This window comes from Macaca thibetana, chromosome 3, assembly GCF_024542745.1.
Source record: "Macaca thibetana thibetana isolate TM-01 chromosome 3, ASM2454274v1, whole genome shotgun sequence".
NCBI classification, from domain to species: domain Eukaryota; kingdom Metazoa; phylum Chordata; class Mammalia; order Primates; family Cercopithecidae; genus Macaca; species Macaca thibetana.
The window spans coordinates 126,350,387-126,376,111 of NC_065580.1; the positions used below are offsets into that span (position 1 = coordinate 126,350,387).

Consider the following 25,725-nt stretch of genomic DNA (forward strand, 5'->3'; position numbering starts at 1 on the left):
CCAGCACTTTAGGAGGCCAAAGCGGGTGGATCACAAGGTCAGGAGTTCGAGACCAGCCTGGCCAACATAGTGAAACCCCATCTCTACTAAAAATACAAAAATTAGCCAGGTGCAATGGCAGGCGCCTGTAATCCCAGCTACTAGGGAGGCTGAGGCAGGAGCATCACTTGAACCAGGGAGGCAAAGGTTGCAGTAAGCCGAGATTATGCCACTACACTCCAGCCTGAGCAACAGAGCGAAACTCCGTCTCACAGAAAAAAAAAAAAGAGGAATGATGATAAGGATGTCAGTTTATGTCTATATACGCAGATGGCTTTGAAAGATAACAACTCCTCCAACAGTTGGATCACAACCAACCAGTTACAAACTGCTTGGTTGCTTGACTGAATTCAGCTGGTTTGTTTTGAAAATTACCCATACTCTGCCTAACATCATCACTTTCCAAACCACTTTGCTGCGTGCTAGCTTCACATGCCTGCTTGAGTTCAAACTGTTGACGATGACACTTGGGAATTGGTTGAAGAAGAGAGTTAACAGAACGTTCTGAAATCAGGAGAGAACCAAACAAGAGCTGCTGGCAGAAAGCCAACTTCAATTGAAGAGAGATACCAAACCAAGACGGTGAAAGTGCCCAAGAGAAAACCAGGCGATTCTAGAAAATTCCATCCTAAAACATGTGGAGCCTGGTTTTTCCTAAGCACCAGTGCTCAGGCGGTAATCCTTGAAAACAGGAAGAAGGAACCAACTCAGTGATCTGGTCTTTCCATACGGGAATTTAGTGAGGTGGGATTATTAGTCAATGACACCTTGGCACTCTCCCCGATATAAAATTCATTCCTATTTTCATAATCCACAGTTTTTTAGGAACAGAACTGTTGATGTACTGCTCAACTGACCTTTAGTTAGTTCCAAGAGAAAGATGGCGAAGTCCACAGAGAGCCAGCTCTTATTCTAAACAAATGGGGTAAAGTTGGAATGCCACAAATGTATATATTCATTTCTAGCACCTCACAGTATTCACACAGTTCCAGAGAAAGGTAGGGGGACTGATTCCTTTCTAATTAGTCACAGAAGCTTTTGGTAAGAGCCCCAAGAGATCTGTGCCCCCAAATACCACTTGACACATGAGTACATGAGTCCGCTAAATGCATCCTGGATGAGATGGATAGGTGGTGCCAAGTCCTAAATCTCCTATGGGGTTTCCCTTGACAGTCCACTCTTACGATTTAGGGCACCATCAGTGGCCCTGGTTTGATTCCTCACTTGGTAATTCATCTCCAACAAGCTATGGTTCTTGTTTTGTAACACCCTTCCATTCTTTGAAGAGAGAGAAAAACAGTGATAAAAGCCAGGCTTTGGAACAGAATTCTAGCTTTGTCCTTCCAGAATCAGCCCTCGGTAAGAAGAAACAAACAGACAATGAGGTCAGCTTAAAGAAAGACTGTTCCTATGGACAAAACCATGACCATTTACATCAAATATGCCACCTGTATTATTTAACATGTCTGCGTAAGTCCCCTGACCAGCCATAGCAACATATGAACAAGTGAGTGGACTTTTCCATCTGAACATTCTGACTATTTAAAAGTTAAAAACACATATGGGCTTTTGTCTTTTGTTTGTTTTGTTTCATTTTGTTTTTGAGATGGAGTCTCGCTGTCTCCCAGGCTGGAGTGCAATAGAGCCATCTCAGCTCACTGTAACCTCTGCCTCCCAGGTTCAAACGATTCTTCTATCTCGGCCTCCCAAGCAGCTGGAACTACAGGTGTGCACCACCACGTCCAGCTAAATTTTTTTTCTTTTTATTTTTTATTTATTTTTTTTTTGAGACGGAGTCTGGCTCTGTCGCCCAGGCTGGAGTGCAGTGGCGGGATCTCACCTCACTGCAAGCTCCGCCTCCTGGGTTTACGCCATTCTCCTGCCTCAGCCTCCCGAGTAGCTGGGACTACAGGCGCCCGCCAACTCACCCGGCTAGTTTTTTGTATTTTTTTAGTAGAGACGGGGTTTGACCGTGTTAGCCAGGATGGTCTCGATCTCCTGACCTCGTGATCCACCCGTCTCGGCCTCCCAAAGTGCTGGGATTACAGGCTTGAGCCACCGCGCCCGGCCTCTTTTTTTTTTTTTTTTTTTTTGGTATTTTAGTAGAGATGGGGTTTTGTCATGTTGCCCAGGGTGGTCTTGAATTCCTGAGCTCAGGCAGTCTGCTCCCTTTGACTTCCCAACATATGGGTTTTTAAAAGAAAATTATATTTTGACTCTTATGTATATACATTTGTTAATATATTATGTCTCACAATTCTGTCCTACAAATTATTACTGCCATTTTTTTTTTTTTTTAATTTGAGACAGGGTCTGCCTCCATTGCCCTGGCTAGAGTGCAGTGGCATGATCTCAACTCACTCCAGCCTTGGCCTCCTGGGCTCAAGCAGTCCTCCCACTTCAGCCTCCCCAGTAGCTAGGACTATAGCTGCGCACCACCACACCTGGCTAATTCTTGTATTTTTTGTAGAGACGGAATTTCCCCATATTGCTCAGGCTGGTCTCAAACACCTCAGTTCAAACGATCCTCCCACACTGGCCTCTCAAAGTACTGGGATTACAGGCGTCAGCCGCCGCACCTGGCCATTACTGCCATTTTGAATTTTGTTATGTATTATCTGCTTTGGCAATTGTAAGTTCCTAAACTTCTTGCTTTTACAACATTTGTAAGCAATACTTACTGTGCTTTTATTATAGAAGCAATGCATATGCATTATAGTGAACTTACAAAAATAACATTTCAGGCTAAAATAAAGAAAAAAACGGTATACTACTAATACTATCTACTAGGAAAAATCATTATACGTAACTTGTTAAATTTTGTATATTTACATATGACATACATGTTAGATAAAATATATAAATATTAGGGTCATTTAATCTAAAGGTAACATAGTAACATGTTGCTTTTCTCTATAAACTATCCTCATCCTAGTCAGCCCTAATCAGCTTGTAGTAAACTCTGAAGGGAGTTTATTATCGAAAGAAAGCATAGAGTAAACTGAAGTAAAACTCAGCTTTTGAAATTCAAAAATGGGATTCTGCATCATACAATACCTGTATCAGACAATCTGAGGTATGTTCTGAAGAAAGGTATGTCTAAATCTCATAATCTCCCCTACCCTAACACAACCCAAGCCAACTATTTTTGTCATTTAGATTGTAGATTTTTATTTAAAAGACATACAGATAGAAAGAGGAAAGGGAAAATCTTGCCCTCTAATATAGATGTGCCAATTTTCCTCTCTCCAGCCTGAGGAGGACAGCTATACAGATAAATGAAGGTGCTACAGGAGGCAGATATATGGATAAATGAAGGTGTTACAGAGTGCAAAGCAGACCCCAGACTACATTTCTCATCTACGACTCTACTTCTGAGTCTTGCCTCTCATGTTTCCCCAGCACCATCTTGGGGTGCAGTCACATGAATCTGTTTGCAGAGTATCAGTCAGACAGGGAAACACCCTGAGATTTGGCTCTCCTGAGCTGTCCTGGGTTCCCGGGTAGCAAGGATATGCAGTAGGGAGCCGAACGGGTTGTCCAGGGGTATGACAGAGCAAGGTGGGTGTATTAGTCCGTTCTCATGGTGCTATAAAGACATACCTGAGACTGGATAATTTATAAAGAAAAGTGGTTTAATTGACTCATAGTTCTGCGTGGCTGGGGAGGCCTAAGATGTTTAGATTCATGGATTTTAAACTTGGCTAAGTTTTTATTTATGGTTGAGGGTAGAAGCAAAATATTATAGAACATGTAAGGACCTAGGAAACTTACCAACTACTTGCTCTTTGTGGGAAGAAAATGGTTTTGGAAGACATTGTCTAATTGACCTAGAGCCAAATCAATATAATGAACTCATAAAAGTCAGTGCTCTGACACACTTTGTATATAAAAATGAAACTTACAATCATGGCGGAAAGCACCTCTTCACAGGGTGGCAGGAGACAGAATGGATGCTGAGCAAAGGAGGAAGTCCCTTATAAAACCATCAGATCTCATGAGAACTCACTATCACAAGAACAGCATCAGGAAAACCACCTCCGTGATTCAATTACCTCCACCTGGTGTTGCCCTTGACACATGGGGATTATTACAATTCAAGGTGAGATTTGGGTGGAGACACAGAGCCAAACTGTATCAGTGGGCCTTCTGCAGAGCTGAGATGGGCCCCTAGGCCAGCAGCCTGGATGAAGGATGAGGTGGAAGCTCCAGGATCATTTTTGAGACAGGGTCTCACCGTGTTGCCCAGGCTGGAGTGCAGCAGTGCAATCATAGTTCACTACAACCTCAAAGTCCTAGGCTAAAGCAATCCTCCTACCTCAGCCTCCCAAGTAGCTGGGACTACAGGCACACACCATCATGCTGGGCTAATTTTTATTGTTATTTTGGAGGGACAGGGGGTCTTGCTATGTTTCCCCAGCTGGCCTGTAACTCCTGGCCTCAAGCAATCCTTTCACTTCAGCCTCCCAAAAGTCTGAAATTACAGGAATGAGCTACTGTGCCTGACTAGGGATCATTTTCTATACAAAGAGTGTCAGAGCACTGATTTTTATGAGTTCATAATACTGATTTAGCTCTAGGTCAATTAGACAATGTCTTCCAAAACAACTTTTTCCTCCACAAAGAGCAAATAGTTGGTAGATTTCCTAGATCCTTACATGTTCTATAATATTTTGCTTCTACCTTCAACCACAAATACAAATTCAGGCCAGTTTAAAATCCATGGATCTGGCTAGGCTCATGCCTCTAATCCCAGCACTTTGGGAGGCCAAGGTGGGTGGATCACGAGGTCAGGAGATCGAGACCATCCTGGCTAACACAGTGAAACCCCCGTCTACTAAAAATACAAAAAATATTAGTCAGGCATGGTGGCGGGCGCCTGTAGTCCCAGCTACTCCGGAGTCTGAGGCAGGAGAATGGCGTGAACCTGGGAGGCAGAGCTTGCAGTGAGCCGAGATCTCGCCACTGTACTCCAGCCTGGGCGGCAGAGCGAGACTCCATCTCAAAAAAAAAAAATCCATGGATCTAAACATCTTTTCTGTAAAACCTGGGGGATATTATACCATTCCTTTCTGCATTTCATATTAAGGAGTAGAAGTCTGAAACCAACCTGATATTTTGTTGTCCTGTGGTGAAACTTGAGTATTTTCCTGCCTAGATATTCCTAGATATTTTCAAAATCTTGTATGGCTTTTTTTTGTTGTTGTTGTTGAGACAGGGCCTTACTCTGTCACCCTGGCCGGAGTACAGTGGCACAGACAAAGCTCATTTCAGCCTCCAAATCCTGGGCTTAAGTGTTCCTCTGCCTCTGCCTCCTGAGTAGCTGGGACTACTAGGCATGCGCCACCATGCCTGGTTAATTTTTTCATTTTTTGTAGAGATGGGGGTCTCACCACGTTACCCAGGCTGGTCTCCACCTCCTGGGCTCAAGCTACCCTCCTGCCTCAACCTCCCAAAGTGCTGGGATTACAGACATAAGCCACCACACTGGGCCTATGAGGCTTATTTTAATTCTTGGAATTTTTTTTTATTGCTAAAATATGAGTGAGTTTGTGTGTGTGTTTTACCTGTAGTATAACAAACCATTTTGATCTTTAAATTCAGATGTTTTTCAAATTCATATAGATTCCTTAAACACACATTTTTTATTTTGTTCCTTTGGCCTGTTTCTTTCCTCAGAAATCTCTTATCATTCTTAAGTTTTTTTTTTTTTTTTTTTTTTTTTTTTTTTTTTGAGACGGAGTCTCGCTCTGCCGCCCAGGCTGGAGTGCAGTGGCCGGATCTCAGCTCACTGCAGGCTCCGCCTCCCGGGTTCACGCAATTCTCCTGCCTCAGCCTCCCCAGTAGCTGGGACTACAGGCGCCCGCCACCTCGCCCGGCTAGTTTTTTTTGTATTTTTTAGTAGAGACGGGATTTCACCGTGTCAGCCAGGATGGTCTCGATCTCCTGACCTCGTGATCCGCCCGCCTCGGCCTCCCAAAGTGCTGGGATTACAGGCTTGAGCCACCGCGCCCGGCCAAGTTTTCTATATATATGATCCATATCTGTCTAATTTTTCTGACATTTATCTATTAGTTTTTTTCTCCTGAACTCTGAGAGTTTCTCAAGTTTGTCTTCCACGTCCTTGTGTTTTTTTAACCTTAATACTGTATATCAGTTTCCTTGATTTCTTCTGTTAACTTCTTTTTCTTCCTGTTTGTCTTGGCTTATTAAATCTGAATCTCATCCTGTTAAACCCTTCACCTCTTCCATTTCCTTTTTATAATTTTGCTTCCTCTTTGATCAAGGCAGTCTTCCCGAAAATATTGTGGTCACCAAACACTTTTCTAAAAGGTTGCCTTGTTCTTTCAGTAAATATTTTTGGAACTATATTTTTCTACTTAGTATACCAAGAACTTCTGTCATTTTCTTATTTTTCAGCATTTTTTCCACCTAGCCTATGTGAATTATTCTTTAATGTTCTCATCCTGAAAGTAGGAAAGCATACCTGTATTGGGGGGTTCTCGAGGAGATTTCATGTGAACTTCTTTGGGCTCTACTCACAAGCCTCATAAGTGCCAGGATGTCCCCTTTTCTTTATATCAGAATGACCTGAATGAGATTCCCTTAATCAGTGGCTACTTTTACATTGTTTAGCCTATTGATTTAATATATTGATCCCCTGCAAAATGCAAAATGTGTTGGAAGCTACTTTCAGGTTATAGTTCTTAGGAATAATTATAACAGTAGTAGTAAGAAAACTTTCCTGTAGAAAGCTCCTTGACATTATTTTAGGTAATCTTTACCTAGGTTTACATCAGAGAAGGGGATGTCCTGGCCCTTATGGGGCTTGTGAGTGACTGAATGATCCCAGCTCCTTCTTAAGGATTTTAGATGCATTGATCTAGTGATAATTTTCTGTTTTCTCCCATCCCCACAGCTTGGTCCTCTACCCTTAAGAAATAATGGAGGCCTGGGGCAGTGACTCATGCCTGTAATTCCAGCACTTAGGAGGCTGAGACAGGTGGATTGCTTGAGGCCAGGAGTTTGAGACTAGCCTGGCCAACATGGCAAAACCCCATCTCTACTAAAAATACAAAAATTATCCAGGCATGGTGATGTACACTTGTAATCCCAGCTACTTGTGAGGCTGAGTTGGGAGAATCGCTTGAACCCGGGAGGTAGAGGTTGCAGTAAGCAGAGATCATGCTACTGCACTCCAGCCTGGGTGACAGAGCAAGACTCCATCTCGAAAGAAAGAAAGAGAGAGAGAGAGAGAAAGAAAGAAAGACTTACTGTTAGCATTTGTATGCAGTAAAAAATAGACCTAAAAGTTTATAATGACTCAAATACAACAGACATATATTTCTAGTTTGTGTAAGTTCAAGAGCTGCTGAAAGAGAAGCAGCTCTCCTCCATGTGGTGATTCAAGGACTTAGGCTCCTTGAGTCTCCATCCAGAAGATGGAAAAAGGAAAGAGAACAAGGAGGAGATAAAATCTCTTAAAAGTCTTGGCCTAGGATGAGCACTAATTACTTCGACTCACATTTCATTGGAAATAACTAAATCATGACTATATTCAGCTTTGAGTGAAGTCTAGCTGTGTGTTCAGGAAAAAGAAAAGAACACTCATGTGGGTGAACAAGTCTGCCACAACATTAGAAACTTTCATCACCAGTACATACTGCTATGCAAATTTTTCCTGCCTTCTCCCCTTGTCACCATTGCTTTTCTTGGTTGTAAAAAATACAACTCCCAGATTCATTACTGTGACTCTTACGGCTCCTTCTTTTCCTGGCTATTTTGAGTAAGATGGCCCATCCATCCCAGCCTCAGCCCCTGGGGTGCAAATTCTATAACAGCCCAGGGAGCCTCAGATCATACTAGAAATTAATCAGAGAAAATGACAAGGAGAGAAGGAAGTGGCCAACATAAGCTAATTCCTCTTCTGTACTTGTTTCGGAAGACTCAGATTTTCTCTGGCAACAGAGGAAAAACAAAGCAAGCCAACACACCCCCAACTCAACAGTTCTCAAAGTGTGGTCCTCAGGTCAGAGCCTTAGCATCACCTGTGTACTTATTAGAAATGCACATTTCAGGCTCCACCCCGACCTGCTGAATTAGAAACTTGGGAATAGGCCCAGCAATCTGAACAAGCCCTTCAGGTGATTCTGTTATGCACTGTAAGTCTGAGAACTACTGCTCTAAATAAAGCACGGCTGTGACCTGGGCCCTAGCAAGGAACCCTAAGTGGACTAGGAGCAGTTTATTTTCATTACAAGCAAAGCATACAAGAGGAATGAAATTCTAATCTTATGAAGCTGAAAGTACAGAATGATGATAGTAAAACTCAAAGCTCTATTCTGACTTACAAGGAAAACTTTTAAAGTCTTCATTAAATAGGAAGATTTCATCATTCACAAATGATTGCTTATTTTTCTTTGAGGCTAATTATCTCATTCCCTGTGCTAAATCAACATGACCATTGGTTATAAACACAGAGACATAAAATATCTGATGTGAAAGGAATTTCGGTGACCATCAAGTCAATCCCCTTTATTTACATTTATTTATTTATTTATTTATTTATGAGATTGAGTTTCACTGTCTCCCAGACTGAAGTGCAGTCGCGCAATTTCATCTCACTGCAACCTCCACCTCCCAGGTTCAAATGATTCTCCCCCCTCAGCCTCCCAAGAAACTGGGATTACAGGCATGCACCACCAGGCCAAGTTAATTTTTGTATTTTTAGTAGAGACGGTTTCACTATGTTGGGCAGGCTGGTCTCAAATTCCTGACCTCAAGTGATCCACCTGCCTCGGCCTCCCAAAGTGCTAAAATTACAGGCATGAGCCACCATGCCTGTCCAGATCCCCTTTATTTTAGAAACTGGAAAACTGAGGTCCAGGAAGAGTAAGTGGATCTTCCAATGTCCCACCCTCTGTGTGCAGGGAGAGCCAGAACTAGTGCCCAAAAGTCCTGATTCCGGACCCAAGCACTCATTCTGCCTGTATCATCTCATGTAATCATATCTGTGAAATGCTCTGAAACAACAAAGTGCAAAGTGGTTGCATTCCATTAATATTAAATTGGGTTTGGAAAACTTGAATTCCAAATCTTAAAGAGCCAAAATTAAACGTGTGTGCAAATTTGCCCTCTAAGCCCTGTCCAAAGCAAATAAAAAATGAACAGTATCATCATAGAAGAATAGAGCACTTTGGAGCATTAATGTTGATATTAAGAAATGTACTGGAGGCAATCCCAGCACTTTGGGAGGCCAAGGTGGCCGGATCACGAGGTCAAGAGATCGAGACCATCCTGGCCAACATGGTGAAACTCTATCTCTACAAAAAAAATACAAAAATTAGCTGGGCGTGGTGGCACCTGCCTGCAGTTCCAGCTACTTGGGAGGCTGAGACAGGATAATCGTTTGATCCCGGGATGCAGAGGCTGCAGTGAGCCGAGATGGCACCACTGCACTCCAGCCTGGTGACAGAGCGAGACTGTGTCTCAAAAGAAGAAAAGATATGTAATGGAAAAGCCTCAGGCAGCACGCTCTGATAGTTCCTTTTTATGTTTTCCTCTAAAATGCCTGTGGTTATCATAGAGATCTCAGAGAAATTTCCATCAACTGTAAGACAAATGGGCCTGAAGAGGGAACAGTAATCTGTGGGCTCCATAGACCTCATTTCACAAAAAGAAAAACCCAGGCATTGTAAAAGAAAGTGAGAAACTTGATTTTTCCCTCACTGACCCAAGAAACTAGAGCAAAAGCAACAAGAAATGTGGATCACACAGATGGTACACAAAACACTCTTTCCTGCTACTTTCTCCTGCCTCAGCCTTCCTGTGTCATTTTAACAGCCCTTCAGAGACAACACCTCCTAGGAACCCACTGGTTAACCTGGTCAGAGATGTTCAGTTTCCGAACGCAGTAAGAGCCAGAGCCATGCACTGTGGCAGAGCCAGAACATGTCAGAGATGGTCAGCAAGTGAGGCAGTAATGGGCTTGTGTCCCAGGTCACTGATAAATGGAGTTGGGGGACCCTGTGTCGAGTTTGTGGGTGGTCCTGCTACCTAATACCCCATTGGCTCAGACAGGCCTGGAATAGCCCTGGGAGCCCTGTTTACTTTGCAGTTGCCTTTCCCCAGGAGTGGTGTTCCTTCCCATTTATTTTTTAGGGTGTGAGCTAAAATAGTTGTCTCTCTGCCTTAACTTTGTAACTGGCTGAATTGGGTCTTTGACTTGGCAATCATTTTTTAATAGCTTTATTTATATATAATTCACGTACCATACAATTCATCCATTGAAACTGTACATTTCAATGGTGTTCAGTATATTCACAGATCTGTGCACCCATAGCCACAATTTTAGAACTATTTCGTCACCTCTAAAACCCCATGCCCTTTCACTATCACCTTTCAATTCCCACATCCTTCCCAGCTCTAAGCAACCACTAATTTACTTTCTCAATAGATTTCCTTGTTATGAACATAATATGAATGGAGTCATACAGCACGTGGTCTTTTTTGATTGGCTTCTTTCACTCAGCATAGTGTTTTTGTGAGTCATTCATTTTGTAGCATGTACCAGGGCTTCATTCCTTTTCATTGCTGAATACTATTCCATTGCATGAATTGACCACATTTTGTGTACCCATTCTTCAGCTAATGAACATTAGCTGTTTCCACCTTTTGGCCATTATGAATCATAGAATTGGAATTTTAGAATTGTCATCTAGTCTAAGAGGAAAAAATTTTGAATTAGGTAATTTCCTTAATAACTAGCTCCTTTTACATTGTTTAGTCTATTGGTTTAATATATTGAGCCCCTGCAAAATGTAAACATACTGGAAGCTACTTTGAGGTTATAGTTCTTAAAACTATTTATAACAGTAGTAGTAATGTCTCTCTTACAAAGACATTATTATTAATGTCTTGTACATTATTTTAGGTAATCTTTATAACACTGTGAATCTGATATTACCAGTCCCCTTTCATAGAAGACATAAACTCTGATAATTCAGGATCACTAGAAGACAGCTTGTAAGACTTCTAGTTCGGTCTCTTGGTAAGATATATTTTCATATCATTTTCATAGGGAAGAAATCCTTTTATTACCCTTTTCCGTAACAAGGCTTTTGCAGCCCTAGGTTCTGAATCAGAGACAAGTCTGTTTCCCCTATTCTAAATTCCATTATCTCTTTTTCTACCTTGTAGAACATCACCTTTAGTGTTTTATCATCACATCTGGGTTTAGGGTTATTCTCTTTGCTGGTAGTCCACAGGAAAAAGATTGCATCAGAAGTCCTCTGAGATGGCTGCTAGCCCTAAAGATTCTGTAGCATTTTATTCAGAGATGTAGAATGATTCCACCATTAAAACAATATTGGTGGCTTTCCTATCAGTTGGTTCCTTTCTGTAAGGCTGGGTAAACACAATAGAAATGCTGGCCATGTGGACTCATGCTGGCTGGACCTAGAACCACACGAAGCCAGGGTCTTGGATGGGTCAATGCCAGGGAGCATCATGTGTTTGCTACAGGAATAATATCATGAGGAAAGGAGATTCCCACCAGAGCAAGGAATGAGTAAGAATTCAGAAGGCAAAGAGAAGAGTCAGAGGCTGGAAATGGAAAGAAACATAAGATGAGTTAGGGCTGTGGATGAATCAAGGTAACTGAAGTCTTAGTTATGTTGTATCTTTGTGTCTTGCTAAAAGGCAGAGTTGTCTAACAACCTAAATGTCCATCAGTTGTGACAAATTAAACTACGGTAAATCCATATAATGGGTAAATCCATACTATCAGTTCTTTAAACAGTGGTAGAAAGCTACACATTTTTCTGGGCAGATATTCATGGTATAGTATTGAGTAAAAACAGGTTATAAAACACCATGTCATCCATGTAAAAATGTGTATGTATATATGTGTATGTAATTATTTGTGTATATGTGTATGTGATTATGTGTGTGTGCACTTGTGTAGATAATTTTATGTCTCTGTCTCTACCTTAAGACAATACTATTGACCAGACATTCACTATTTGCTAGTTACATGCATTATCTTGTCAGAACTTCACAGCAATTCTCAAGTAAAATATTATTATGTTTTGGATGAGGCAAGCAGGACTTTAAAATGTTGAGAAATTGACCCACAGTCACAGAGCAAACAAATGACAGACCTCGAACAGTAATGTCAGACTAACTCCACAGTAGATGCCCTCAATCACTGTATTGTACCCCCATAAACAATACAAGAAATACAGGTCTTCTCTAGTAAGGACCATGACAATCCATGAGCATCATTTCCCATGTTACTTCTCCAGGGACACAGTGAGCAGATCATTATGAACTCGAATCAGCCTTGACAAAGAAAGTTCAGCACTCACAAACCTATTCAAAATTGAGTGACTTAATCCTCTTCATATACCACTGTGATGATTACTTTTATGTGTCAACTTGACTGAGTTAAGGGATGCCCAGATGGCTGGTAAAACATTATTTCCAGGTGCATCTGTGAAGATGTTTCTGGAAGAGATTAGCATTTGAATCAGTAGACTGGGTAAAGAAGATTGACCCTCACCAATGTGGAAGGACACCATCCAATCTATTGAGGGCCCGAATGGTACAAAAAGGTAGAGAAAGGGCAAATTAACTCTTTCTTCTTCAGCTGAGACATCCATCTTCTGCTCTCAGACATCAGAGCTCTGGGTGATTGGGCCTTTGAACTCTAGGACTTAACATCAGCAGCACCCCCAGTTCTCAGGCCTTCAGATTTAAACCTGGAGTTAACATCATCAGCTTCCGTGATTCTCAGATCTTCAGACTTAGACTGAATTACACCACGGGCTTTCGTGGTCTCCAGGTTGCACTTGGCGGATGGTGGAACTTCTCAGGCTCCATAATCCCGTGAGCCAATTCCCATGATAAATCTCCTCTCATATATAAATATACACACATTACATATACATTATATATGATATATGCATTACATTTTATATATACATTACACATTATATATACATTATATACAATTTACATTAGATATACACGGTATATGTTATATACACATTATATGATATATGTAATTTGACTAACAGATATATCTATAGATATACTGTATTAGGTTGGTGCAAAAGAAATTGCAGTTTGTTTTTTTTTTTTTTTTTTTTTAGAAAGCTGCAGTTTGTGAATTTCTCTTGCTTTTTAAAACAGAGTATTTCCCAAACTTGGGCATCAATGCTGGCTTTTTTTAGGTGGGGGAATAAAACACTGGGGCATCTTCACAGACCCTCAGACCCTGGCTCTTGGCAGCCCCATCCGCCAGCCAAACTTCCTACTTGGGGGATGGCTGCTTTCCAACCCCACCCCCCACCTGCACTGCTCCATGCAGTTTTGCAGCTACTGGTCTTGCTCAGCGAGGCAAGGTTCTGTCTGACCAATTGTCTATACTTTCCCATCCTGGCTTCGCGGAAGGCACTGGATTTTGGGTATCACTTCATACACTCTGACAAGGGCATCTTTAAAATCTGCAACTTGTTAGTAATTGATGGATGCGCTTAGACGCAGTTTTAGGAGCACACTGTTGGGGTCCAGCTCCCTGTAGAGTTCCAGGCTTCTGCTGAAGTACTTTTGGGAGTTGAGTGCGTCCACCACTGTGGCACAGGTTCCATGCTTTTCCCTCTCATGCTTCCAGAAGTGGCTACGATTGGGAAACGAGTGAATTACATCAGGCCAGTGTGCCTTCATTTCCGGCAAAATATCCTTAATCTCTTCTAAATTAAAGTGCCACGATCCATTACATCCTTCATTTTTATCGGGCCATAGTCCACGTATTGTTCAGTAATCCGGAGAGGCCCCACAGTCGTTCTGCACTTTCTCACATATTGTCTCAGGCCAGGCCTGGCAGAGGCAGCCCAGCAGGGCCCCGCGCAGGGCTGCAGGGAGCATGGTGCCCACCTGCGGAGACATGACGCCTCCCGCTGCCGCCCCAGCCCCCACTTCCCACCCACCGCCCCAGGAAGCCTTCCGGGAGAAACGCTGTCTCCGAGGACCCCGAGCCGCCGAGCTCCTCCCGCGGCAGCTGCAGCCACCGGGTGCGCCTGAGCCAGCTCCTAGCGTGCCCCGCGCCGGGTTCAGGGAAGGGCCCAGCAGCCCCTGGCGACCCGGACCCCTCCGCGCTCCCCTTGAGTCTCGTGCGCCAAGCGCGCATGTCCTGGGCTGGGCTTAGCGACCCACCGCGACCTCAGCTCCTCCGCGTTGCAGTCACCGCCTGTCCGCAGCCACAGTCAGTCGCGTTTCCGCCCAGCCCAAGGAGTCCCTCTGGCCTTCACCGGAGCAGAGAGCCACGCCCCCTGGAGAGCATGCCCCCCGCAGGCGGACAGGTCCCCACCCGACGCCAGGGCCCCGCCAGGCGTTCACGCCCCGCCCTGCGTTTGGCCAACAGAGGTCTTGGCCCGAGCAGCTCCGTAGGCTTTGCAGGCGTGTCAGGCAGGTGAGTTCCTTCGCCACGCAGGCGCCCCGCGCCTTTCCACGCAGCTCTGCGCCACTCCCCTACTCCAGGCTAGCTCGGGCTACCCTGGACCGCCCTCGGGGTGACCGCCCATGTCTGCGCCACCCCCCGCCAGCAAGTGGGCGTGCGGGCCCCAGGGCCACCCGGCGCTCCAGGGACAGCCCTCAGCCCAACCCGCGCACTCCGCAGGCATGCGGCCCGCACGCCGCAACCGCCTTGCACGCTGCCCGGGACCTCCTGACTGCGGACGGTGCTTGGCTGCCCTGGCTCCCCGCAGCCGTCACCTCGGCGCTCCACTGCGCAGCCCGAGGGATGGCTCCATAATTAGGCGGGGACGTACTCGGGCCACTTCCCTGGAAACCTCTGGATGCTGGGAGCACCAACATTCCTAGAAAGGCCTGGCCTCACCCAGCCCTGGGCCTCACCTGCCTCTCCCCGCGGGCCCCAGGAGCCCAGAAGGCATCTCTGTGGGGTCCGCAAAGAGCCGCCTCGGAGCGCGACTTGGGAAGTCATCTTGTGAGGGATCCTCTCCCAGAGGGACGGGCCACCCCCAAAAATGCAGGGGACTTCATGTCAGCCCCAACTTGGCGCAGCCAGGCCCAGTCCCAGAGGCCCGGGCGCCTCCCCCAACATGCTGGCCTTCCCAGCCCCTCCAAGGCGCGGGGTCCCCACCCTGACCCCCCCTACCGCCCGCGCCAACCCCACCCACCCCCGTCCCCCTCTGCTCCCCCAGCCTCCTCCCCCTTTCCCCACCCACCCTGTCCTCATCGTTCCCCCTCCCTCCCCCTCGCCTGCGCTAGGCTGCCTAGGACTACTGAAGTGTTGGGATTACAGGCCTGTGAGCCACTGCGCCTGGCCCTTCCTATAACTTTTGATGTAATGTGTTGTGCTGGGTGGGATCATTGTCAAGTTAAGCATTAGGATGGAAAACTGACAGCAGGCTTCTTAAGTCCTTTCTAACTCCAAGCCTCTATGAGTCGAATCTAGTGTTTTCCTCATTCATAAAATAAGCATAGTTATTACCTCCCCTGCCTACTTCACACCACTCCTGTTAGCATTGGTTGTGACCACACTGGTTTGGAAAGTGCTAAAAATTTAAAGGGTATCCTTTTGGGCAACACTCATCATGTTTACCTCATTTCAGCATGCCAACTCCACGTGACTTACGGAAGTTTCCAAAACACCTCAAAATATAATTCTAATATGACCCCTTCCGCCCATGCTCATCACCCAGTGGCAAAAATTACCAGTATTTTTTTTGCTAAGCCCACCATATGGTTTATTGACCTCGTTCCCATCTGCCTTCTCCTGAACACTTTCTACATTGTCAGCGTCCCCAATGAAATGGAATGATCAGTGAATTTTAAGCTGTCGGAGTAGAGAGCATGTCTGTCTTGTTTATCATGGTACCTCTAGTGCCTGGCACTGCCCTGGTCATGGTAGGCTCTTAATAAAAAATTATTCAATAACTGGACTTGGCTGGGCACAATGGCTCATGCCACTCCATCTCAAAACAAAACAAAACAGTTGAACTCATGGAGATAGAGTAGAAGTATGGTTATAAGCTGGGAAGGCAAGGGTAGTAGGGGGGATGTGGGTTGGTTAATGGGTATAAAAATATAGTTAGATAGAATGAATAGGACCTAGTATTTGACAGCACAACAGGGTGACTGCAGTCCACAATAACTTATTGTACGTTAAATAATAACTTATGCTGGGCGCTGTGGCTCACGCCTGTAATCCCAGCACTTTGGGAGGCTGAGGCAGGCAGATCACAAGGTCAAGAAATCGAGATCGTCCTGGCCAACATAGTGAAACCCCGTCTCTACTAAAAATACAAAAAAATTAGCTGGGCATGGTGGCGCACTCCTGTAGTCCCAGCTACAGAGGAGAATCTCTTGAACCTGGAAGGAGGAGGTTGCAGTTAACTGAGATCCCGCCACTGCACTACAGCCTGACGACAGAACAAGACTCCATCTCAATAAATAAATAAATAAGGAGTATATTTGGAATATTTATAACACAAAGAAAGGATAGATACTTGAGGTGATGGATACCCCATCCACCCTGATGTATTACACATTGCATGCCTGTATCAAAATATTTCAGGTACCCCATAAATATTAGGTTGGTGCAAAAATGATCACTTTTTTGCCATTATTTTTGCACCAACCTAATATATACATCTGCTGTGCACCCATACAAATTAAAAATTAAAAGACACGGTGGGGAACGGTGGCTCATGCTTATAGTACCAGCACTTTGGGAGGGTGAGGCCACTGGATCACGAGGTCAGGAGTTTGAGACCAGCCTGGCCAACATGGTGAAACCCCATCTCTACTAAAAACATGAAAAAAAATTAGCTGGGCGTGGTGATGCTTACCTGTCATCCCAACTAATGGGGAGGCTGAGGCAGGAGAATTGCTTCAACCGGGGAGGTGGAGGTTGCAGTGAGCCAAGATTGCATCACTGCACTCCAACCTGGATGATAAGAGCAAGACTGTGTCCAGAAAAAAAAATTATCTGGGCATGGTAGTGTGAGCCTATAATCCCAGTTATTGGGGAGGCTGAGGCAAGAGAATTGTTTGAACCCAGGAGGAGGAGGTTGCAGTGAGCCAAGATCGAGCCAAATTCAAGCCACTGCACTCCAGCCTAGGTAACAGAGAGAGACTTCATCTCAAAAAAATAAATAAATAAATAAAAGACACCAGAAAGTATTAAGGAAGGAGACCACTACTACTCCTGCTGCCCTCCTCCCCCAACCTTGCCTAGTTCTCAAGACAGGAGGAAAGAGAGAAAGAAACAAAAGTAAGATAAATAGCCAGACAACCTTGGCACCACCACCCGGCCCTAGGAGTTAAACAAAGTAATAATAATAACATCAACCCCTGGCCTAAACTACTTGTGTTATCTGTAGATTCCAGACACTGTATGAAAAAAGCATTGTAAAACTTTTTGTTAGCTGATGCATGTAGCCCCCAGTCACGTTTCCTACGCTTCCTCGATTTATCACGACCCTTTCACGTGGACCCCTTAAAGTTGTAAGCCTTTTTTTTTTTTTTTTTTTTTTTTTTTTTTTTGAGACGGAGTCTGGCTCTGTTGCCCGGGCTGGAGTGCAGTGGCCAGATCTTAGCTCACTGCAAGCTCCGCCTCCCGGGTTTTACGCCATTCTCCTGTCTCAGCCTCCCGAGTACCTGGGACTACAGGCGCCGCCACCTCGCCCGGCTAGTTTTTTGTATTTTTAGTAGAGACAGGGTTTCACCGTGTTAGCCAGGATGGTCATGCCAAGTATTTCTTTCTCGGGGAGCTCGGCTCTTAAGACGTGAGTCTGCCGACGCTCCCGGCCGAATAAAAACCCTCTTCCTTCTTTAATCCGGTGTCTGAGGAGTTTTGTCTGTGGCTTGTCCTGCTACAGTATGAGTGTTGCCTTATGGAAGAAGAGAAGCTATTGCCTGTTTGCTTTTACATGTTCTTTATTCTTGAACATATGCCTTCTGTCTTACCTCAAGATGCATGGACATCATTGTCAGGCAGATCTTGGCTCAAGGCTGGGCTCAGCCTCCTTTACAGTGGTATGAACGTGGTGAGTTACTTAACCTCCAAGGCCATACTTTGTTCATTTGATTTTTAAAATACTTCACTGGCTCCTCATGGGGATTAAATGGGATATTTAATATTTCACTTACTGTGCTCTACAAAATTCCTGATAAGTTCCCAGTAAGGGATAGCCATTTACATTCTTATCCTCTGTAGTTTTCTTCCTCGTATTATGTTTAAGTATTTTTTTTTTCTTTCATGGAGAAGGTACTAGGAAAGTAAGATGTGGGAAAATGGGACTATTTACATATCAGAAAAGGAAGATTAGTAAAAAATTAATACGTGTTTATTTCTTCTGCTTGTCTATGTTGATTTCTCCTGCAAGGATGAACTTGTCTCTTTTTGCTCATTGCACCCAGAAGGGACAAAATCATGTCCAGAGGTCCCCTTGTTGAGGCTCTGACATGAGCTATTTTTTTATTTTGTTTTGGGGCATACCACCCCCTGGGAACACTGGTCTTGCCGTCTACACAGGCAGAGAGGTCTGACCACTGGACATATAGGTCTGAAACTTTGGAGAAAGGATTAGGCTGGAGATATCTACTCAGGAATTCATCAGTGTATGACCTAAGCCATATTGGTAGGAGTGCACAGGGAGATTTAGAGCAGAAACAGGGCCACGGTGAAATCGTGGTGGGGGGGCAACATGTAAGAGCTCACCGGGGCCGGGTGCAGTGGCTCACACTTGTAATCCCAGCACTTTGAGAGGCCAAGGCAGGCAGATTGCTTGAGCCCAGGAGTTTGAGACCAGCCTGGGCAACATGGTGAGACCCTGTCTCTACCAAAAAAGTACAAAAATTAGCAAGACATGGTGGGATACACCTGTAGTCCCAGATCCCTGGGAGGCTGAGGTGGGAGAATTGCTTGAGCCCAGGAGGTGAAGGTTGCAGTGAGCCAAAATTGCACCACGGCTTTCCAGCCTAGGCAACAGGGCAAGATCCTGCCTTAAAGAAAAAAAAAATCACAGAAGAATAAAAAGCCAATGAAGGGAAATGAGGCAGAGTGGTCAGAAAGCAAAGAAGAGAGAACTAGGAGAGAGAAGTGTCCCCATCTCTGTGGCAGGCAGAATAGTGGCCCCCAAAGATGTCCACCTCCTCAGGGGCCACAGACGGTAACTGGCACCAGTCCTTGGACTGTTAGGAACTGGCCGCACAGCAGGAGTGAATACTTGCCTATTTATGTTATCACTATGAAAGCCATGAACAGGTCAACATGGGGTCATTTATTCTTATCTAGAGCACTGGTTTCATCTTTTACTTGCTACCATAAAGGAGGTCCTTGACCAATTCTTGTATTCGTGGATAAATTCATAGTATGGTTAAACCTTGCTTTTTCAGTTATTGGATCTGGAGGAATACCTTCAGATATGTACAGCCAGGAATAGGAACTATTTGTTATGCAAGTTAAAGAAAATCATGCATGGGAAAAATATTGCCTCACCTAAGGAAAGAAGGAAGGGGAGAAGGAAGGAAGGAAGGATGGAAGGAATGAAGGATGGAGGCTGGGTGCAGTGGCTCATGCCTGTAATCCTAGCACTTTGGGAGGCCGAGGCGGGCAGATTGCCTGAGCTCAGAAGTTCGAGACCAGCCTGGGCAACATGGTGAAACCACGTCTCTACTAAAATACAAAAAAAAAAAAAAAGCCAGGTGTGGCAGCATGCACCTGTAGTCCCAGCTACTCAGGAGGCTGAGGCAGGAGAATTGCTTGAACTGGGAGGCGGAGGTTGCAGTGAGCCAAGATCGCACCACTGCACTCCAGCGTAGGTGACAGAGCGAGACTCCGTCTCCAAAAAAAAAAAAAAAAGAAAAAGAAAAAACAAATGAAGGATGGATGAAAGGAAGGAAAGGAAGGAAGGAAGGTACCAGTATGTAGCCTGTTAGGAACTGGGCCAGTAAGCAAGCAAAGCTTCATCTGTATTTACAGCCATTGCCCATGGCTCACATTATCACCTTTTCTTTATAAAGAAAGATAACACATTGCATCCTTTAAACCACTAAGTTTGTGGTAACTTGTTACAGCAACACAAGCAAAGAATACAGTCACCAAGGGTATAATAAACTGTCCAAAGAGGGAGTGGTTGGCAGAGTTCAATGCCTCAGGCATATGGGTGGCTGCAGATGGGGTGGTACTCTAAGTCAACTTGGGGTGTGCATTTTTTTAAATTAGGGTAGAGGCAACAGGTTGTGAGGGCAAGGCTCAGAGTAAGGGGTGGGACTTCGTTGACCAGGGATGGGAAGGGTGAGCCAGGCTGGAAGGGGTTGGGTCTTGGCACCAAGCCCGCTTCCTGGGGTAAGCCAGAGTCTGGGGCCAACAGCCTAGCTGTAGGTACAGTAGCAGCAGATAGAAGAAAAGTGAGGCCATCTCTAGTTGACGCTTGGACAAGATTGGCAGGTGGGCAGTGCACAGAGATAGGGCACCTGGGAAGGGGGTGGGGCGTGTCTAGCCGGACAATCCTGCAGGCTCTTGGCATTAAGAAGGCCTCTCTGGGGCTGGGTATGGTGGCTCATGCCTGTAATCCCAGCACTTTGAGAGGCCAAAGCAGGAGGATCACTTGAGGCCAGGAATTTGAGACCAGTCTGGGCAACATGGCAAGATCCTGTCTCTTCAAAAAATAAAAAACATTAGTTGGGCATGCCTGTGTTCTCAGTTACTCAGGAGGCTGAGGTGGGAGGCTCGCTTGAGCCCAGGAGGTGGACTCTGCAGTGAGCTATGATCATACCTAGCCTAAGTGCTGTACTGCACTCTAGCCTGAGTGACAGAGCAGGGCTGTGCCTCTAAAAAACAAAACAATAAATAAATAAATAAGGCTTTTCCATAGGTAGCAGGCTGAGTCACTCACTGACTGGGTTGGGACTGAAGGTTAGGGCTTCAGTCCAAGATGAGAATTAGAATGTTAAATGGGTGACTATGAGCTGGACTAAAACAGAAAACAAATGAAAAGGTGAGACTCCAGGTAGATCCTGGTTTGGGTGCACAAGGTGCAAGTCTAGGTATCAGAATATGCTCCTGAGAAATGGGGGCAGAGGCACCTAGGTGGTGGGAAACTGAGGTTGAATGTCAGAGTGAGGCCTGGAGGGAGTTAGTTCTCCTTCCCGCACCAGTTCAGATCTGAGACTGTCAGGAGGGGGATCAAACAGCCACAGTCAGAGCCAGCAAGGCTTGCCATAGAGAGCAGAAGTAATGTCACAAAACTGGGTCAAGGAATAGTTAAGAGCAAAGCAGCACCAACCAAGGGTGAAGCTCTGTCCCATCCACAAGTTCTTCCAGTGCTCCTGGTGAGGCTCCTAGTCTGAGGATGGAGCAGATTAGAAGGTGAAGATAGGGAGGGAAGATGAGTGCATGAGTATCAACTTAAGGCCAGGAGTCTGAGACCAGCCCGGGCAACATAGCAAGAACTCGTCTTTATATGGAAAGCTATATAATTTTATTACAACCCTGTGTCAAGTTGAAGATGCTGAGGCTTTCAGGGGAGATCGCTTTGCCCAGTGCCCCAAAGCTATTAAGTGGTGAAAACAGAAATGGCTTTGGGTCTCTGAACTCTCGGGCTTGGGCTACTTTCCCTTCACCACAGCCAGCTCTCCAAACAGAGCCAGGTCATGATTTGCATCTGGCTTGGGTCCACATGCACATAAGGATTGTACAATCTTGGCTCCTTTTTGGTAGGGAAAATTCTATGCATTTGAATCCTGAGAAGAGGACACTAGATTTCGTAAAGCTATTGCCTTTTCTATACTGGCTGCGAGTCAACTGGAGTTGAGATGAGGTGAGAAAGGGCTGGGAATAAGAGCTAATGGATTCGGCATGGAGATATGACCCTTGCATTTTTCACTCCATTTTAATCTACAGTGAGATGGCCTTCCATGGAATATTTCTGTGATGAAGTCCTGTCCAAAAGAGAAATCACTCATCACAGATGGTAGAGTGAGATGTAAAAATAAATGGAACTGCATATCAATGTTTTTTGAGAAACCATTGTTCTGAAAAGGGGAGGGGACACAGCCAACTCACGCCTGCCATCATTTACAGTTAGGCACACTGGATCCCATCCTCAGAGATTCCAACTAGGTAGGTTTGCACCCAGACATTCAAAGAGCCATTCTGATGCACGTCAAAGGCTGAGCACCACGGTGCTAAGTTCTTCTTGTGACAATTTCACTTTTGTGGGTTTCATTATCCTCGAGTGGCCCCGTAACTCCTTGCGTTGCAGAAATCTGTGCAGAGGCGGGAATCAGAAACCTGCCCTATGTGAGACCTGCGGTGAGAACGACGACACCAGTAAGCCCAGCTGACTTCCTCGAATTTGAGTATTGGTTGGTTAGTTAGTCTCTCTATGACTCTGCCTCATTTAGGGTCTGGAGTTGTGCTCCAGTTTTTGGAGAAAAAAAGTGCTGGCATAGTACTCACAAATTGGAGGATTTCAATGTTTCCCTTGACAGCGTTAAAAACCTATCACCTAAGCCTTTCCAAGTGTTCTCTTTGCTTACTTGCCACATGTGGGTTTCACATCCAGAATAAGTCACCAGCCCTGAGAACATCTGATTTCCATTATCCTGGTGGTTTCTCTGATGGGGCTTCTCTGGGTGAGCAAATGTATCCTTCTCTCTTTCTTGTTTTACCTGGTTGGCATAGGAGGGAAGAAACCCAACACAGATTTTGGTCTATAAAGATTGTGGAATATTTCCAGATGTGAAGTGTATAATCCTGTTGGTTCTGCTATGTCTGCCAAGCGAGAGTCTAACAACTGTGCATTACAAAATAGAACAGAGTGTGAAACAAATGTGTAACATGATTCTGTTAGCAGGCTGTGCTTGAGGAGAAATGAACACAGTGTAATTAGCATGCACACTGGGCTGCCTTTTCCCCTTTGTGTGTATTTTAAAATAAATTTTAATGGAAAGATGGTTGAAGGGGAAAGGTAAGGCTGATCTGATGGAGCAGAAAATATTGAAGAACAATGTATTTCTCTGGTTCTAATTCAAGGAGATTGAATTTTTCTGAAAATTGTGGCTCATTGAACAGGCTCATGTTAAACAGAGGGAAAGAGGCAAGCAGTCATCCTGGAGAGGTGGCGGGGCAAAGAACTGATGACTTGTCTGCTCCCTCTCTCCCTTCCTGGTGTTGACTTATTTGGACAAGCCTTTCTCAGCATGGGGAGGTGATGGGTTAAATGCAAAACTATATGGGAGAGACGACTGGGCACGGTGGCTCATGCCTGTGATCCCAGCACTTTGGGAGGCTGAGGCAGGAGTATCTCTTGAGCTCAGGAGTTCAAGACCAGCCTGGGCAATGTGGCGAAACCCTGTCTCTACAAAAAAATACAAAAATTAGCCAGGTGTGGTGGCGCATAGCTGTAGTCCCAGCTACTTGGGAGGTTGAGGTGGGAGGATCATCTGAGCCTGGGAGGTCAAGGCTGTAGTGAGCTGAGCTGTGATTGCGCCACTGCGACACAACCCTGTCTTTTTTTTTTTTTTTTTTTTTTTTTTTTTTTTTTTTTTGAGACGGAGTCTCGCTCTGCCGCCCAGGCTGGAGTGCAGTGGCCGGATCTCAGCTCACTGCAAGCTCCGCCTCCCGGGTTCACACCATTCTCCTGCCTCAGCCTCCCGAGTAGTTGGGACTACAGGCGCCCGCCACCGCGCCCGGCTAGTTTTTTTTTGTATTTTTTAGTAGAGACGGGGTTTCACCGTGTTAGCCAGGATGGTCTTGATCTCCTGACCTCGTGATCCGCCCGTCTCGGCCTCCCAAAGTGCTGGGATTACAGGCTTGAGCCACCGCGCCCGGCCTTTTTTTTTTTTTTTTTTTTTTTTGAGACGGAGTCTGGCTCTGTAGCCCAGGCTGGAGTGCGGTGGCCAGATCTCAGCTCACTGCAAGCTCCGCCTCCTGGGTTTACACCATTCTCCTGCCTCAGCCTCCCGAGTAGCTAGGACCACAGGCGCCTGCCACTTCGCCCGGCTAGTTTTTTGTATTTTTTAGTAGAGACGGAGTTTCACCGTGTTAGCCAGGATGGTCTCGATCTCCTGACCTCGTGATCCACCCGTCTCGGCCTCCCAAAGTGCTGGGATTACAGGCTTGAGCCACCGCGCCCGGCCCTGTCTTAAATATATATATGTGTGTATGTCACCATGCTCAGTATATGTATATATTTATAGATATGTATATATGTGTATATATGTATTTATAAGTATATATGTATCTATATATTATACGTATACGTATATATATACGTATATGTATTTATATATATTTATAGATACGTATACGTATACGAGCACCATACTGAGCATGGTGACATACACACACACACACATATATATATATATTTAAGACAGGGTCTCTGTCGTAGTATAATATATATGTGTATAAATATAGAGACACGTATATATACACACACATACACACACACGCATGCACATATATATACACACACATATATAAGGGAGAGGTTAGAAAAGTGAACACCTTGCCAGGCGTGGTGGCTCACACCTGTAATCCCAGCACTTTGGGAGGCCAAGGCAGGTGGATCACCTGAGGTCAGGAGTTGGAGACCAGCATGAACAACATAGTGAAACCCCATCTCCATAAAAAAAAAATACAAAAATTAGCCTGTAATCCCAGCTACTTGGGAGGCTGAGGCAGGAGAATCTCTTGAACCTGGGGGTTGGAGGTTGTAGTGAGCCGAGATTGTGCCATTGCACTCCAGCCTGGGTGACAAGATCAAAACTCTGTCTCGGGGGGGAAAAAAAGTGAACACCTTAATACATGCCTGTAATGGAATCTGCTTGATTTCTGACTGTGGATGGTCTTGAAACCCTGCAAGGTCCTGAGCCCAGTACTCAGCCTTGTCCAGAACACTTGTAGCTCTACTGGAAGTTAGACCCTATTGCCTGCATCACAATGGACTTTCTTGATCTAGGGCTCTGCCTTTCTGCAAGACCTCTGATAATAACAGCCTAGTGTCATGCTTTGCAAATACTGACTGTCCCCCAATGTAGACTGCCTATTGCTTGCTCCATTGCATCTCCTTCTGACGACTGCTACCATCACTGATGGGTTTGGTCCTGGGTCTTGGTCAGTTGCACCTCCAACATTCAGTGCATATCTATGACAGCATCCCCAATACAAGCATATCTTGCCTCCTGTTACACTACCACTGTGATTCATGAATGCTTGACCTGTGTGATTTCTTTTCTTTTTTTGTTTTTTGTTTTTTGAGACAGAATCTCACTCTGCATCCTAGGCTGGAGTGCAGTGGCATGATCTCAGCTTACTGCAACCTTTGCCTCCCAGGTTCAAGCAATTCTCATGCCTCAACTTCCCAGGTAGCAGGGATTACAGGCATGCGATACCACATCAAGCTGGTTTTTGTATTTTTAGTAGAGACAGGGTTTTGCCATGTTGACCAGGCTGGTCTCCAACTCCTGGCCTTGTGATCTGCCCCCTTTGGCCTCCCAAAGTGCTGGGATTATAGGTGTGAGCCACCATGCCCCGCTTCTTTTTTTTTTTTTTTTTTTTTTTTTTTTGAGACAGTCTCCCTCTGTCTCCCAAGCTGGAGTGCAGTGGCATAATGTCGGCTCATTGCAACCTTCACCTCCCAAGTTCAA

The 25,725-nt window shown here is 45.1% G+C and overlaps 1 protein-coding gene and 1 pseudogene across 1 annotated transcript in view; one reads left to right on the top strand and one right to left on the bottom strand.

The window, feature by feature from the left end:
- The window catches only part of CHCHD2 (coiled-coil-helix-coiled-coil-helix domain containing 2), a 136,646-nt gene that overhangs the window by 68,627 nt on the left and 42,294 nt on the right, over positions 1-25,725 (top strand). The window lies entirely within an intron of this gene.
- On the bottom strand, positions 13,077-14,113 carry LOC126950242 (ribonuclease T2-like; annotated as a pseudogene).